Source organism: Dreissena polymorpha, chromosome 5 (genome assembly GCF_020536995.1).
Source record: "Dreissena polymorpha isolate Duluth1 chromosome 5, UMN_Dpol_1.0, whole genome shotgun sequence".
Taxonomy (NCBI): Eukaryota; Metazoa; Mollusca; class Bivalvia; order Myida; family Dreissenidae; genus Dreissena; species Dreissena polymorpha.
Genome location: NC_068359.1, coordinates 73,305,720 through 73,323,143, shown reverse-complemented (window position 1 = coordinate 73,323,143; position 17,424 = coordinate 73,305,720). Strand labels below are relative to the sequence as shown.

General features: G+C 34.8%; 1 long non-coding RNA gene across 1 annotated transcript in view; it reads left to right on the top strand.

Moving 5' to 3' along the window:
- Positions 1-17,025, top strand: part of LOC127831808 (uncharacterized) — a 104,514-nt gene extending 87,489 nt beyond the window's left edge. Inside the window, exon 2 of the long non-coding RNA XR_008026504.1 lies at positions 16,851-17,025. This is a non-coding gene — a long non-coding RNA (uncharacterized LOC127831808). The remainder of the gene's footprint in view (positions 1-16,850) is intronic.
- Positions 17,026-17,424: the final 399 nt, after the last annotated feature.

The window sequence follows — 17,424 nt, the reverse complement described above, 5'->3', positions numbered from 1 at the left end:
GTGGTGTGGTAATTTATTAGATGTTTAAAAAATGGGGGGTCTGGGTAGGGGAGTGAGAGGGGGGTATAATGTGGGTTGGGGTTATTTATTAGATTAAAAAAAATGGGGGGATGGGGGGGGTAGGGGGGTAGGGGTTAGGGGGTGGGGGTGGGGTTGAGTGGGGGTTTTTAATGTGGGGGTTGTGGTAATTATTAGATGATGTTTAAAAAAATCGGGGGGGGGGGTGATATCCTCTATTCATTAAACATGAAATTTTAACTTATTGCATTTGTTTCCCTGTATATAAGAAAGATATAATAGTGTATTACCTCCCATGTCCTGCTTATATTTATATTAATCAACAAAATTAAACATTAACACAATATTAAATATACAAAATATACCCAAAAAAAACATATTCTGATAATATTTTTACTGATCCACTTTATTTTACTCAAAGGATGATGTTTCATTGGACTGATAATTATAGATTTAGGATTACAGACCAGTTGCTTCAGTTATATTGTTAAATATTTAATCTTTATTGTTCTATGTTTCATCAATACATACATAGTTACAAATGTAACAGAATTATGACTTTTAATTCTGGCTAGTTAAAATTGATTCGGGCTAGTGAAATTTCAAAGCTGGTAGCCCAACCGGGCTAGTGCCTAAAAAAATTAATGCCAAGACTGAAATAGCCCGGACAAAAATTGTGCACGGACGGACGGACACACGGACACACGCACGGACAGACAAAGCGGCGACTATATGCTCCCCCCCCCCCAAAAAAAAATTGGGGGAGCATAATAAACTAGTGGCAATCTATTATTAGTGGTTTTATGAACTGTTTATAAAGTCAAATGAACAATTTATGAGTGTATTAACCATTTTTTGCAGGATATTATTTTTAAGGATTTTTTAGACTGCATGCAGAATCAAATTTTTAAGTACATGGTGATATGTGGCTTTTATAGTACCCCTGTTGCAGAAAATAAATCTTATCTTACTTTTATTGCAAACAACTTACATCTGATTAGCACTTTTGATACTTCTTGAATCAGATTTACATGGATTTATGTAGTAAAACAAACTGCCAACATAACATGCAACAGTGTTGATGAACTAGAAAACATGTGGCTTGCATCATAAAATTGCCAGCACCTGTCAGTGGTGGTTCCAGACAAGAAACAAATAGCAAGATTGAGAGAGCAATCTAAGAGCTTCAAATCAAGTCCTTCTGTACCTATTGTATTGAGGAAGTAACTGTAATTTGTACCCATTGAGGGTAGGGTTGTTGTCTGCAGATCTGCATCAGTAATGTGAGATGTGTACATATCTACATGTATGTATGGTTTTATTGCCCTCTATAACCATGGAGCCAATTGTCTTCTGACTTTCCTAAAATGCCCTGAAATACCAACCTCTTGTTATGATTATTGGAGTCTACAAACTTTACAAATACTTTGCCTAACCGATGAAGAATAATTTTCAAACAAGAGGGCCAAGATGGCCCTAGTTCGCTCACCTGAGAGGAGTCGGTTCATTCAATCTTTACCAAATGTCAAACTTGACCTAGAAATTGTCCAGACAAACATCCTGGTCAAGTTTCGTCATTATTTCATCTGCAAGTCATGATCAATGTACCTATGAAGTTTCATGATCCTAGGCGTAAGCATTCTTGAGTTATCATCCGGAAACCATTTTTTTAAGTTGAGTCACCATGACCTTGAAAAGCATTTGTGTGAATACATTTGTTGGCACTGCGACCTTGATCTTTGACATAGTGACCTGATAATCAATAGGGGTCATCTGCGAGTCATGATCAATATTCCTATGAAGTTTAATGTACCTAGGCATAAGCGTTCTTGAGTTATCATCCAGAAACCATTTAACTATTTCAGGTTACAGTGACCTTGACCTTTGACCTAGTGGCATGAAAATCAATAGGGGTCATCTTCGAGTCATGATCAATGTACCTATGAAGTTTCATGATCCTAGGCTTAAGCGTTCTTGAAATATCATATGGAAACCATTTTACTATTTCGGGTCACCGTTACCTTGACCTTTGACCTAGTGATCTGAAAATCAATAGGGGTCATCTACGAGTCATGATCAATGTACCTATGAAGTTTTTTATCCTAGGCCTAAGCGTTCTTGAGTTATCACTCGGAAACCATTTTACTATTTCGGATCATCGTGACCTTGACCTTTGACCTAGTGACCTGAAAATTAATAGGGGTCATCTACGAGTTATGATCAATGTACCTATGAAGTTTCATGACTCTAGGCCTAAACGTTCTTGAGTTATCATCCGGAAACCATTTTACTATTTCGGGTCATCGTGACCTTGACCTTTGACCTAGTGACCTGAAAATCAATAGGGGTTATCTGCGAGTCATGATCAATGTATCTATGAAGTTTCATAATCCTAAGCATAAGCAGTCTTGAGTCGTCATCCGGAAATCATTTTACTATTTCGGGTCATCGTGACCTTGACCTTTGACCTAGTGACCTCAAAATCAATAGGGGTCATCTGCGAGTCATGATCAATGTACCTATGAAGTTTCCTGATCCTAGGCCCAAGCGTTCTTGAGTTATCATCCGGAAACCACCTGGTGGACGGACCGACAGACAGACCGACATGAGCAAAGCAATATACCCCCTCTTCTTCGAAGGGGAGCATAAAAATATGATCTAAGTAAACGCACCAAAACTTTTCAAGAAACTTGGCTCACAGATTTTCAATGGTTACCAGTTGATGATAATCAAATTGCTACCAGTAGCGGCGCCTAGGTCTGATGAGGTCGACATATTGGACTAGTTTAATTTGTTTAATTTGTTAAGATTACGATGTACTTATGTTCAACACATGTTTTAATAACACTAGCTTTGCAAGATTAAAAGTTTTAGAAAGTCTTTATATCGTTTATAATATACTGCTATAATGAATGTACTATTGAAATACAACTATAAACAAAACTAGCAAATCATACTCATTTGGGTATATTCCACATTGTTTTACATTAATCAATAAATGCGTTTATAATTTATATAAACATTAACGGACAAGTGTAGTTCAGCAACGGACAAGTTAAATTTCCTAAATGGTTGTCCGTGGACAAGTATAGTTTTTTTTGAGATTTCGCCACCCCTGACTAGTAATACAAAACTTACCACAAGTATGTAAAAGCAATCAGTACCTGTTGTAATCATTTTTAGTAAGATAGTGTAATTCTAAACAGTAGCAAATAGCTTGTTTAGTAAATGCATAATGCAATTAATATGATATCCTTTATATTGTGTAATTAATAAATTGGTTGTTATTTGTTAATCCATGATAAATGTTTTATGTCTAGTACAAAACCAGCATTGTTAATTTTGTAAAAGGTAATAAAATAACACCACTTTGTAATTTCATATACGTAAATATTCGTGTACTGTAGGTTGATGACAGTGTTTTAGTATTACTTATTTTGTAACTATTTATTGTTGTATATAATTTACTGTTTATTTTATGTGCAAATAAATAATGTGAAGTGTTTTGTATCTCCACACAATATCACATACCTTTTTATATATGTACTGTGTTGTGTGTTATTTGAATGTTTAAATAAAAAAATATGGATGATATAACATGATGCATTCTTATATTTGCATTCAAATTGTAGCTATAGAGCTAAGTGTATGCAGTTTAGACTGTGATTTAAGAATTGCTACAAAATGGCTAGTTTTTTAGTTGCGACAAAATTTAAACTATTCAACAATAGTTTGCAAAAGAAAATTAGAAACCTGCCAGATACATGTTTTTATTAAATATTTAATTGCGAAACAAGTATGTTGTTATGCTGTTACACATAATTATACATTGATAATAAATAAGAAGACAATTAGCGGTGTTAACGTTTCCCAACAGTAGAAATCATTCTTTTGATGAAGTCAGTGGTATACAGACGAAAGCTACAGGTATGGCTTTCAATACGTAGTGTGTGTTATTTAACAGTCTTAAACTTATTGGATTAAAAAAAATCCTGTCAAATTTGTCAATCAAAATTGATTTGATGCATCACACGATTTTGATTATGTTAAATCAGTGTACTGTATGCTAAATGCAACTGCTTTAGCAAGCTGTCAAGTTGATTGGGGAGGCGGAAAACTACAACGGGCGAGGCATGGTCAGGGGTGATAACCCCAAAAAAGGGTTAGGGTAAGGGTCAGGGTTAGGGGTCGGGTTAGGGTTAGGGTTGGGTTTAGGGTAACCCAAACCCTAACCCGACCCCTAACACTAACCCTAACCCTAACCCTAACCCTCTAACCCCCCTTGCGCAATACCATACCATGCCTCGCCCGTTGTAGTTTTCCGCCTCCCAGTTGATTGAGACATTTGATGAAATAAACTATTTCCGGGGTAGGACCAGTACTTAGTGTCTATACATATATACCGTATCATGACGTCGAAAGTCTACAAGACCTACTAGGTAGAACGATAAATGTACTTGTACAATTTTCACCGACCCTTGAGTGTTAGCTAATCAGAAGACACCTTGAATCTATTGCTTTTAGAGATATTTGACATTGAACATTATTATTATTATTTATACCAAATTATCCGCCTCTCGACCGCTTACTCATAGATGTTGTGCGTATTTATTGACCTGGCGTGGCGGAAGTAACCTCTGACCTATGCAAGTTATGGTTATTACAAAATAGGACCAACAGGGAGGTTATTATACATTATTTATCCCGTTAATGTTTGGTAACTGTTTGGTTACCGTTGGGAATTTCCCAGAGCTCCAGAAAAGGATTTGTGAAATTAGTAACGGTACTGCCACTGACAGAAAGAAAAGGAGTAACGCTGAAAATCAATAAGTAGCTGTACTACCATATCCAACAATACAGGTAGTACTGTACTACCCGTGTTCTTGTATATTGAAGGGTGTATAACTGACTTTACAGAAACATTTGCAGCAATTATAATAAATATATTTAGCTTCTTAAACAGTTACTTTATTAGGTTTTCCATTCTGCATTATGATACAAATAAATCTACAAATTAAAACGCATGACTAAATACTATTTCTTCATTTTTCTTGACAAGAAAACACAAGCCAACTAGTAAGCTAAGTAATTATGTCACTGTCTCATTTCAAAAGAAATTCATTGCTTTAGCAGTTAGCTGTCAAAGTTGCAAAGTAGCCACAGATGCAATGACATTGTTTAAGATCGGGGCGACAATATTTTTTTCTGGGTTTACAGATTGAATATCAGGATAGTTAGACGACCGTATGTAGCCATTATATGAAAACAAAGTGTGTTTTTTTATACCGAAAGTTAGCCGGCCTTCCCTTGCGCGCAGACATATTGTTTTTGACGAGTTTACGAGTTACTGGAAATCACGCGACAGAGTAGACAATAATATCGGAACCCAGTCTACAACTTTTCGGCATTTTAAATTAACAAAAAGCGCCGTTAGGTTAGAGACCAACAAATCACGCCGCGCTGACGCGGACGTATCGGTACGGCCAGATTTATTTTGTAAATGCGTAAAAGGGATATTAAAGTCGTACTTGTACGTCCAGTTTATAAAAATAAATGCGTAAACCTTCATGAAAAAGCCGTATTTACGGATGTATGGCCCTTATCTGGAGCTCTGATTTCCTACACAGTAATGCGCTGGACGGTCGTGATACTCCGCCCTATATGAATAAATACTCGCAATATGCTGAATAATTTTGATTTTAAAAAGGTAACAATTGAATCTTCTTCAAATTTGGATATAATCTATTTCAATGCATTAAATACTTGAAACTTCTATGTGTTTTTTTTTCCATTCTGATATTTTTATTCATTTTGTCCTTAATTAAAAAAGAAATTTTTAAACATTTATTTTGAATAAATCTGAAGGAAAAGCGGCTCAATAGACAAGTGTTTTGATTGGCTGTTCAGAAAATGTGTACGTCGAAGTACAAACATGTATGTCGAAGTACAAATTGTACTTTGACATACAAACATATACTTTGAAGTGTATTTTATATTTGTATGTCGACGTACAATTGTTGTACTTGGACGTACATTTCTCTTTTTACCTAGTAGGTCTTCTTGATTTTAAACCCTAATGGTACGCCATAGTATGTCTTTAGGGTTATCTAAAGAATGCTCCCACTTAAGGGATCAATACAGTGACCTCCCAGTGACTAAGCCAGTTAGCAGACACCCCATCCATTATACCACAGCCACCGAACCAGCTTTAAATTCCTTTGGCTAGAAAAAAATAATAAAATAAAATGCTAGATCTTTAAGCTAGGAACATGTAACTTGTTTTAAGATTGATTTTTGAAGATGCATTACTTAATTATTGCAACAATTATAATATTTTGATCACAATCATGTCCTAATATTTATAAAAAATACATGGTTATCAAAAAAACTCAAAAAGCTTTTGCCCGTAAATTAGGTAGCACCCATAATCATATTAAAGGATGAATATGAAAGTTACATTTTATTCTGTTATTTTGTTGCTTTCAGGCACACTTGAGGTTGACACTAAGAATGCACCAAAATCATCGTCTTGGGAGCTCTTTGTACCAAAAATCTCTGCTCAACGAAAAGGTATTGTTTTATTTAGATGACGTCGAAATGTTAGAACTTCCTTAACATGCAATTAGGCTATGGCATCAGAATACATTTTTATTTTGGATGAGACAAATCTTGACGACTATCTTGAACAAGGACAAGTAAAAAATTAACACAGGCCTTTTTCTGCCTATCTCACTGGTCCGATAGTCGAACACATTCCCCTTGCCAAATATGGATATTTTTTTTAAAAGAAGTGTCTTATGACTTATGATTATTTGACTCTATATCTCAATTTTATTTTTTTAAACAACCTACAACATATATATAACCATAATTTATATGATTTTTATCCAAAATGGCTGGAAAACACCCTGCCCAAATAATGCTTTTGTCGATGAAAATTCTTACTAATTTGGAAGATTTCGCGACTCGAAAAATCCCCATTTTGCTTGGTACTTTTTCCCCAAATAGAAAGAAAAAGGCCTGTAACATTAACCCTTGTATGTGCACTATGATAGGCTTTTTTGCTTCCTGATAACATTGTGAAAACTAGTAAAGAAGTCAAGGTTCATGGTAAAATCACGTGGTAGCAAATTCCTGACAGATTATCTTGTAATGTTATTCTTAAGGAGTAGGACTCAAGCCCACCTTAATCAAATGAACTCTGTTGAATTTCAGTGTTTGATATGGGATTTTGTGCCATGATCTTTAACCTTCAACCATTTATTTCACTTTTCATATCAACATTATAAGGATAAATATGAAAGTAAAATGTCATTGTGTTGCTTTCAGGCACAAGTGAGGTTGACGCTAAGAACGCACGAAAATTGTCATCTCGGGAGCTCTTTGTACCAACAATCTCTGCTCAAAGAAAAGTTATCATCTTATTTAGATTAAGTTAAAATGTAAGAACTACCTTTAAATGCAGTTAGGCTTTGGGGTCAGGATACATTTTTAACTTGGATGATTAAGCAGGATGGGATAATATATTAAAAAGTAAAGTCTATCATGAAAAGTTAAATTCTATCGCTGTTTAATTTGGGACTAAGCCAATCATGGGGTAGTGATCTTGTGCAAGACAAACTTCCTTTGGCTAATACCCATTTGCAACTTTTAGGATCATGAATAAGTGAACATTTGCTGATATAACTGCAATCATGTTTATAATGGTGTAAAATTGTATTTAAACGCACAAACAAGAGCCTTTACAGACAACTAAAGACCAAGATGGACAATTTACCAGTTTAAGCCCATGTTTTCTAATTTTGTCTGACGCAAACATGTTGTATGGCATCTCTGATCAGTGAAAGTGTTCAGTCTTAGTATATTGATTGGACATTTTGCTGACTTTAGTATACAGAGACTGAACAATAACAAGTATACTATTTCAGCCTTGATATCGGATGTCGGTCTACCTGTTGGGAAGCCATTGCCAGCCCAAAAGCCACCTGTTGGAAAGCCATCGTCAGCCCAAAAGCCACCTGTTGGGAAGCCATTGCCAGCCCAAAAGCCACCTGTTGGAAAGCCATTGCCATCCAACATGCGACCAATACCTTGGCATGGAAGGTTTTGAAGAAGATCATCCCATCATATACCGAGCCAAGAAAGTACACAGGTAAATTATTTTTTATGCGTGCAGCTAGCTTGTGTCTCCAAAGAACACAGACAAAGATAAGTAGAAAGGCTAAGTTGCAAACATGTTTTAATTAAATGATCAAGATGTACACTTAGTGGGATGTAACCCATAACCAAACAATAATTAAATTAAACCAGTTTCTTGTAGAAGACATTAGGCATAATTGTTGGAAAATGAGGGATTGCCCAATATGATAAATTTCTCCTTTTCCCACATCTATGTCTTCCCTACCAGATCAACAACTTCCAAATGTTGTCAAAATTGTAAACGTAATTGTAAATATATAATTGGATTTAGTACATAACCATATTCATATGAGCCACTCTTAGAGACAACATGTTACATATCATTTGATAAACTATACTTTCCTTGTGACTTTATTTTGATAAGAAAGATGATTGTTATCTTCAATATTTTCATGCCCCCGAAGGTGGGCATATAGTGATCGCACTGTCTGTCCGTCTGAAATTCCATCACACTTTGCGTTTGGGTTTCGAAAATTGTGGAAAACGGGGGCAAACGTCATTCTATCGTGACAAGCCTTGTTTTGTTTAAAAACATTCATTTCATTGAAATAAGCAATGGGATAAAAATGGATTTTAATTGATACTTAAGAAGGAACGGTGCTGAAATCACATATACATTTAAACACATTTTCTGTGAGACTTTTCTATTTATGAATTAATTCTTAATGTTAAACTCTACAGGTGAAAAAATTGGCATCGAGTACCTGTACAAGCAAACTGGGGAACGTATGGAGGATTTCGTCAAGGCGATAGAGACCCTTGAGACAGTTCCAGACGAGGCAGACGATGAGAGCATTATCTTGGAGGAGGCGGAGGACTCATTTCAAGATGCAGATCAGATCGATGACCTCACCATCTCAACTGTTGGTTTGAAGGAGTCGTCTGATGCTGTACTTGACATTAGTAGCCTTCCACTTCCACAAGTACCGGTACATCCACTCCCTTCCAGTTTTACCAAACCAGCTGTTGAAGCAACACCCCTGCCGATTCCCACACCAGAGGAATACGAGGCTGAATGGCGGAAAGAAACTGGTGACAGCCAGACAACAGAGGTAATTTTGAGATATGCGTAGACTACTCTATAATGAATAAGTTAATAATATTGTATACATGTTTGAAAAGTTCAAGATACAATTTTTTGGAAAGATGAGATTGTTCGTGATTGGCTAATTGTTCCTTTCCGAAAGATTAATTCTGCAAACTACAACATTTATGTTGAAAGTAACAACTTCATATCCAATTTTAAGGGTTATACATGGAAGAAAGCACTTTGTTAGATGTAACAATTACATTAAAAGGTCTAGAGCAAAGATTGTCTTGTATCATTTAAGACTTAAATTATGGAATAATTAGGAAGCATCTGTATCCTGTCATATTTCTGGTACTGTTTTTCAGATTTCTTTTACATTTTCATTTTATTAACTTTGTTTCTTTTTGTAGCAGTATATTGAGCCATCACCTACACCTGTAAGAGAGTTGTCAACTGCATCTCTGAAAGATGATTCCATGATGAATCAGAGAGGGAGGTAAGTTTATGGGCTTAATTGGATTTTTTTATGATTTTTTTGTTTAATTAATGTGATGCAGTGGTCAACTTCTTTTTTTATTGGACTTAAGCTGTCCTGGATTCCGTCCTCTTGTAAAAGTTATTTGTTGTGTGACTTAATGCAATATACTTGGCAAATGTATATTTTGTTTATCCAATAAGCATGAATAACTAGTTTAGTGTACACCTAATATCATCTACTGCCAGAGACGGTGCTTTTGAGTGTTAATATCATCTACTGTCAGAGACGGTGCTTTTTGAGAGTTAATATCATCTACTGTCAGAGACAGTGCTTTTGAGAATCAATATCATCTACTGTCAGAGACGATGCTTTTGAGTGTTAATATCATCTACTGACAGAGACAGTGCTTTTTGAGAGTTAATATCATCTACTGTCAGAGACGGTGCTTTTGAGAGTCAATATCATCTACTGTCAGAGACAGTGCTTTTTGAGAGTTAATATCATCTACTGTCAGAGACAGTGCTTTTGAGAGTCAATATCATCTACTGTCAGAGACGGTGCTTTTGAGTGTTAATATCATCTACTGTCAGAGACAGTGCTTGTTTGAGTGTTAATATCATCTACTGACAGAGACGGTGCTTTTTGAGTGTTAATATCATCTACTGTCAGAGACGGTGCTTTTTGAGAGTTAATATCATCTACTGTCAGAGACAGTGCTTTTGAGAGTCAATATCATCTACTGTCAGAGACGGTGCTTTTGAAAGTCAATATCATCTACTGCCAGAGACAGTGCTTGTTTGAGTGTTAATATCATCTACTGACAGAGACGGTGCTTTTTAGAGTTAATATCATCTACTGTCAGAGACGGTGCTTTCGAGTGTTAATATCATCTGCTGCCAGAGACGGTGCTTTTGAGTGTTAATATCATCTACTGCCAGAGACAGTGCTTTTGAGTGTTAATATCATCTACTGTCAGAGACAGTGCTTTTGAGTGTTAATATCATCTACTGACGGAGACGGTGCTTTTGAGTGTTAATATCATCTACTGTCAGAGACAGTGCTTTTGAGTGTTAATATCATCTACTGTCGGAGACAGTGCTTTTGAGTGTTAATATCATCTACTGACGGAGACGGTGCTTTTGAGTGTTAATATCATCTACTGTCAGAGACAGTGCGTTTGAGAGTTAATATCATCTACTGCCAGAGACAGTGCTTTTGAGTGTTAATATCATCTACTGTCAGAGACAGTGTATTATATATATCATCTGCTGATAGAGACAGTATATTTGAGAGTGCTTTGTGAACTACTTCAACAGTGATATTTAGGTTGCAATCTATTACAACAAACCTGCTTATGAATCACCCTGACAGAGACTGCACCCTGACGGAGACTGGAAGTGTTTTGTGACCAATTACTGGAAAAGTAAGTTGAGTTTTGGATTTAGTTCACATAAAGACGCTGATATATATAATAAGGGGACAGGTGTTGTGTGCCTGAACATTATAAGATAATTGCATTAACACTGGAAATTCATTGCTGCAGTCTTTAGTCCAACACCAAACCCCAACTTCCATGGTGCAACTGGTAGCATGTTCACTGTAAATGTGAAAGATCCAGGTTCAAATCCTGGTGGAAGTCATAGTTTGTAAGGATTATAATGCTGTCAGAGAATTTCACTTTGTCATAATCATATCTTGTTATTGTTAACCTTGTGAGTCAAAAGTCATAAAATATTATAACATTTCACATAATATTGTTTACAAAACAAAAAAGCAAAGTCATAATGTAGATATTTTCTTCATTATATATGGAAATCTGGAATAGATCAAATAAAGAATAAACAAATAAAGAATAGCCATTTAAATTCCCCGCCAAAATTCAGCCTTTTCAAGTGTGGTAGCTCATTATGGGCTCACGAGTCTTGGCCTTGGCGCGCAGAATAACAGCAAATAAAAACTGAGTAACGATTTCAAAAGCTATCACCATTTGGTGTATGCATAACAAAACTAGTTAACCCTTTCAATGTTTTAGGAAGTTTGCAGCAGAGTAAGCTTTAGTTGCATCTTTATTGATTAACACAATCAAAGCATATTATTTTTAAATAGCTGTTAAATTGAATGAAAACCTTGAGATGTAAGAAGTTATCTTATTCATCATGAGTAAATTCTCAGTTTAACTCAACGTTTTCAAATATCGTCTGCTTAAGAGGTGTTGGGAGGCGTAAGTAATGGGAAAATGGTAAGAGTTGTTAAGATTTAACATTATCTGTTCACTTTGAATATTGGTAAATTAAAACATAATTGATTTATATACTTTCATTCTTTGACTTAGTTCGAGATTTTGTTTTTAAAACAACAACATTTTAACTGCTTTATGATCTTAGTTTAATTACCATGAGAGACGCCTTAACATAGAAAACATTTACGTATCTTTCTTCCTTTGATGTTAAACCACACAGGGAAGTAGACAGTGTCATCGTAAGTTCACAGTTTTGACAGGACGATCAAAACGATGAAAAAAGGTTTAAATAGCAAAGAATACATTTAACCCCTGCTGTCAAATAATTTGTCGTCTGTCTCATATATTTCAATATAAATTAAAGTGTGGAATCCGTAGTGTCCGAACTTAGATCCTGTCCGATATTGCTGCATTGAAGATCCAAATTAATTTCTCTAATTTAAGTCCACAAAGCGTAAATGAAATATTCATACAGATATCATATTTTGTTATGCATTATCAGCATAAACCAAATAGACATTCGCGCATTTTTTAAACACAACAAAAACAAGGGACAAAATTGTCACAAAACCAGGTTTTCATTGTGAAAAAAAAATCTGATAAAGGGAGAAAACTCAAACTGAACTTTTAAAATGAACAAACAAAATTACCCCCCTTTGAAAGTTTTTTTTTTTTAAATCTATTTTTAGTCGTGGCGACCTTGACATTGGAGATATTGACGTGATTCTTTCATGCGACACACCGTCCCATGATGGTGAACAAATGTGCCAAATGATTTGAAAATCTCACAATGAATGACATAGTTATGGCCAGGACAAGCTCATTTATGGCCATTTTTGACCTTTGAACTCAAAGTGTGACCTTGACCTTGGAGATATCGACGTAATTATTTCGCGCGACACACCGTCCAATGATGGTGAACAAATGTGCCAAATGATTTTAAAATCTGACAATGAACGACATAGTTATGGCCCGGACAAGCTTGTTCCGCCCGCCAGCCAGCCAGCCAGCCAGCCCGCCCGCATTCGCCAATCTAATAACCAGTTTTTTCCTTCGGAAAACCTGGTTAAAAATTAAAATCCACAGCGTTCGATGACGCTCATTATCTTTCAGTCATGAAGTTTATTATGCGGATAGAGTTATGTAGTAAAAAGATGGTCTTGATACAACAAAAATAAACTCACCTGACAGCTAGTTGGAAAATTGTTTCTTCTTTAAAATCACGAAAAATTAGATGATTTTCACAGAGGAATTATTGCTTTTCGTTTAAGCTTAAGCGTTTCAAGATGGCTGCTTAAAAAAAACTTTAAAAAATTCTTAAAGTTAAGGGACATAAAATAAATCTTAAAGATGAGATAAAAATATATCGATTTAAGAAATTTCTTAAGTTTAAGATGCTACTGGAATACAACTTAAGTTAAATTTTATTTTTAAGGAAAAAATAGTGGAGATAAGAAAAAAATACCCCAACAAAAGTTATTTTTTAACTTAAGAAGCTACTGGAATACGGCCCCTGGACAAGAACATTTATGGCCATTTTTAGCTCATCTATTTTTTGAAAAAAAAAATAAGCTATTGTCATCACCTTGGCGTCGGCATCCACTTTTCTCAGAAAGTATCAATGCTATTGCATTCAAACTTGCAACACTTACTAACTATCATAAGGGGACTGTGCAGGCAAAGTAATGTAACTCTGACTGGCATTTTGACAGAATTATGTGCCCTTTTATACTTAGAAAATTGAAAATTTGGTTAAGTTTTGTGTTTAGGTCCAACTTTATTCCTACAGTATCAAAGCTATTGCTTTCATACTTGCAACACTTATTAACTATCATAAGGGGACTGTGCAGGCAAAGTTATGTAACTCTGACTGGCATTTGGACGGAATTATGGGCCCTTTATACTTAGAAAATTGAAAATTTGGTTAAGTTTTGTGTTTGGTCCACTTTACCCCTAAAATATCATAGATAATGCTTTCATATTTGAAACACTCACAAACTATCATAAGGGTACAGTAAAAGGACAAGTTGCATAACTCTGGTTGTCATTGTTACGGAATTATGGCCCTTTTTTGACTTAGTAACTTTAAATATATGGTTAAATTTTGTGTTTCGATCCACTTTACTTCTTAAGTATCAAGGCTATTGCTTTCAAACTTCAAATACGTTCATGCTATCATGAGGTTACTGTACCTGGCAAGTTGAATTTTACCTTGACCTTTGAATGACCTTGACTCTCAAGGTCAAATTATTAAATTTTGCTAAAATTGCCATAACTTCTTTATTTATGATTAGATTTCATTGATACTTTGACAAAACTACTCTTACCTGACATACCACAATAGACTCCACCCAAACCATCCCCCATGCCCTCCCCCGCCCCCCGAATCCCCCCTATTTTTTCTTTTTTTTTTTAAGATCATCTCACAAATGACCACCACACCCTCACACTATACCCCCCCCCCCACCCCACCCCCCCCCACCCCCCAATTATTTTTTTTTGAAATGATTAAAAACACAAATATTTATTTTTATTACTTTATGTTTGAAATACCGTCCAACCATCGCACCCAAGAATCCCCCCACCCCACCCCCCTCCCCCCACCCCCCCCCCCGATTTTATTTTTTTTTTGCATTTTTTTTCGCATTTTGGGAAAATAATGTAATAAATGTCCACACCCCCACACTATACACCCCTCTTCACTCCACCCCTCCCTCCTTTGTGATTGAAAATGAGAGTCCCTTCACCTTTAAAAAGAAAATAGATGAGCGGTCTGCACCCGCAAGGCGGTGCTCTTGCTTACTTTTGAACTCAAGTGTGACCTTAACCTTGGAGATATCGACGTAATTCTTTTGCATGACACACTAGTGAGTCCAAGTATGGTGAACAAATGTGTCAAATAATTTAAAATCTCACAATGAACGACATAGATATGGCCCGGACAAGCTCATTTATGGTCATTTTTGACCTTTGAACTCAAAGTGTGACCTTGACCATTGAGATATCGACCTAATTCTTTCGCGTGACACACCGTCCAATGATGGTGAACAAATGTGCCAAATGATTTTAAAATCTTACAATGAACAACATAGTTATGGCCTGGACAAGTTCATTTATGGCCATTTTTTACCTTTCAAATCAAAGTGTGACCTTGACCTTGGAGATATTGACATAATTCTTTCTCATGACACACCGTCCAATGATGGTGAACAAATGTCCCAAATGATTTTAAAGTCTCACAATAAATGACAAAGTTATGGCTCGGACAAGCATTTGACCTTTGAAGTCCAATTTGGACCTTGACCTTGGAGATATCAACGTACTTCTTTCGCATGACACACCGTCCCAAGATGGTGAGCAAATGTACTAAGTCATTTTAAAATCTAACAATAAATGACATAGTTATAGTCCGGACAAACTTTTGGTTTAAACTGCACTAAGTGACCCTGTGACCTAGTTTTTGACCCGGCATGACCCATATTCAAACTTGGCCTAGACATCATCTGGATACAACTTCTGACCAAATTTGGTGAAGATCGGATGAAATTTTCGGGACAGACCGACAGACTGTCATACCAACCAACAAAGTGACTCCTATATAGCCCCTATTACCAAGGGCAATGGTGGTATAATTAGTTGTTATTAATTCCCTATCTATGTAGAGTGGGATTCAGTGATTTACACACTTTTGTCTATAAAAGATTTATTGAAATGTAAACATAAAATAATTGTAAGAAAACAAAAGCATTGGCATAACATAAATACACGTTTCACAGTATTAAGTTTATCAAAGAAACACAAGTATACTTAATATCAAAATTAGTAGTTATTTCATTTACAATAAAAATCCAGTTCTATATATTTATTGAAATTGTCTACCATTCAATTGCTGTTTATTTCATTTCGACCTTCCAGGAATAGTAAAATTTTAAATAATATTGCATATGCATACATAAATCATAAACATAAAGACAACATGTTATTACATAACCAGTCATTTATGATTCTACAAAATACTGAGATGCATCAATCTTTACTTATATACTAGTTATTGAATAAGGCATTTGAAACATATCATGGAATGTTAGCATTTACACAGAAGAAAATCTCCAAAACTATTAGATAACTGAACCTGTTAAGTTCAATCCACATACACATTTAGCAATCTTCCAATATAAAACTGTTACTGCCTACAAGTACTTAACTTCAACCGGGGTTAGCGACAAAAACACAACATAAATAGAATTTAGATAACTTTAAAAGTGCATATTGAAACGAACATGACGGGACCAACACCAGAGAGTTATATTTTATCTTCAACATTAATGTTATTGCACATCTACTGAAAATTAAACAATACATGTACATAAATAAAACAAAAATCAATAAAATGCAGGATTTGATTTATATTGTCATTAGGAAAATATGACGTTTTTTTTTGTTAAATGAGTAAGCACCTTCCGTAATATATAATAATATAAATTACATTTTCATTTACCATTTACTAAATTTCCTACATGTTATATATAATTATTTCAGATCTTTTTGATGCCAATTCGTCCGTACTGCACAGAAATTGACAAACAAAGATCCATAAAAAGTAATAATAAATAATAATACATCGATCTTATTTTTCATACGATGTTTATGGAGTTTTACAACATGTTACAACATGATGTGAATGATAAATATGAAAAGCTTATTTTGCTTAGTAATATTTTGAATGCTTATTACAAATAGCATACTGACATCAAGCAAATGTAATTGATACCGAAATTGTTTTATGAGAAATTGTGACTTGAAAGCTAGGGACAACAGCTATAAGGCTACATACATTTTGAAATAACTGTCTACTACTTAATCTAGAACTCTAGCTTCTGAATAAGGTTTTGATTTAGGCTCCAAATATGAAACGCATGTGTCGACTATATTTGAAATAGCATCTGGTAGTTAAAATGTTTAACATAGACAGCAGTGAGATGCTTGATTATTTGTGGTCAAAATATACAGTATAATAATTATAGTAAACAAAATCTATATTTACAAGAATAATATTCACATTTATCTTAGAAAATAAAACAACATTAATATCATACAGTTGCTGAAAAATTTATAAACATGATTATCATCAACTTCATTGGATTGAAAAAAAAAATTAGGTCAATATGAAATTAACAAAACACTTCTAAGAAATTTCAATAAAGTTAATTTTTTCAGTTAAAATAATTCTATTAAAAAACAAACAAAAAGTTGATTTACTACGACAACCGCTAATTTATGTTATAGTTTACTAAGTGTAAAGGTAAAATTTTGACACAAATATTATATAAAGAAAACTGTTGACCCCATTATCTACATGTATTTTGATTTTTTTTAAATGCATATATCAGGGCATAATGTGATTTTAAAAATCATAAGAGCAGAAAAAGGAACAAACACTAGATACTACGTGTAGTAAAC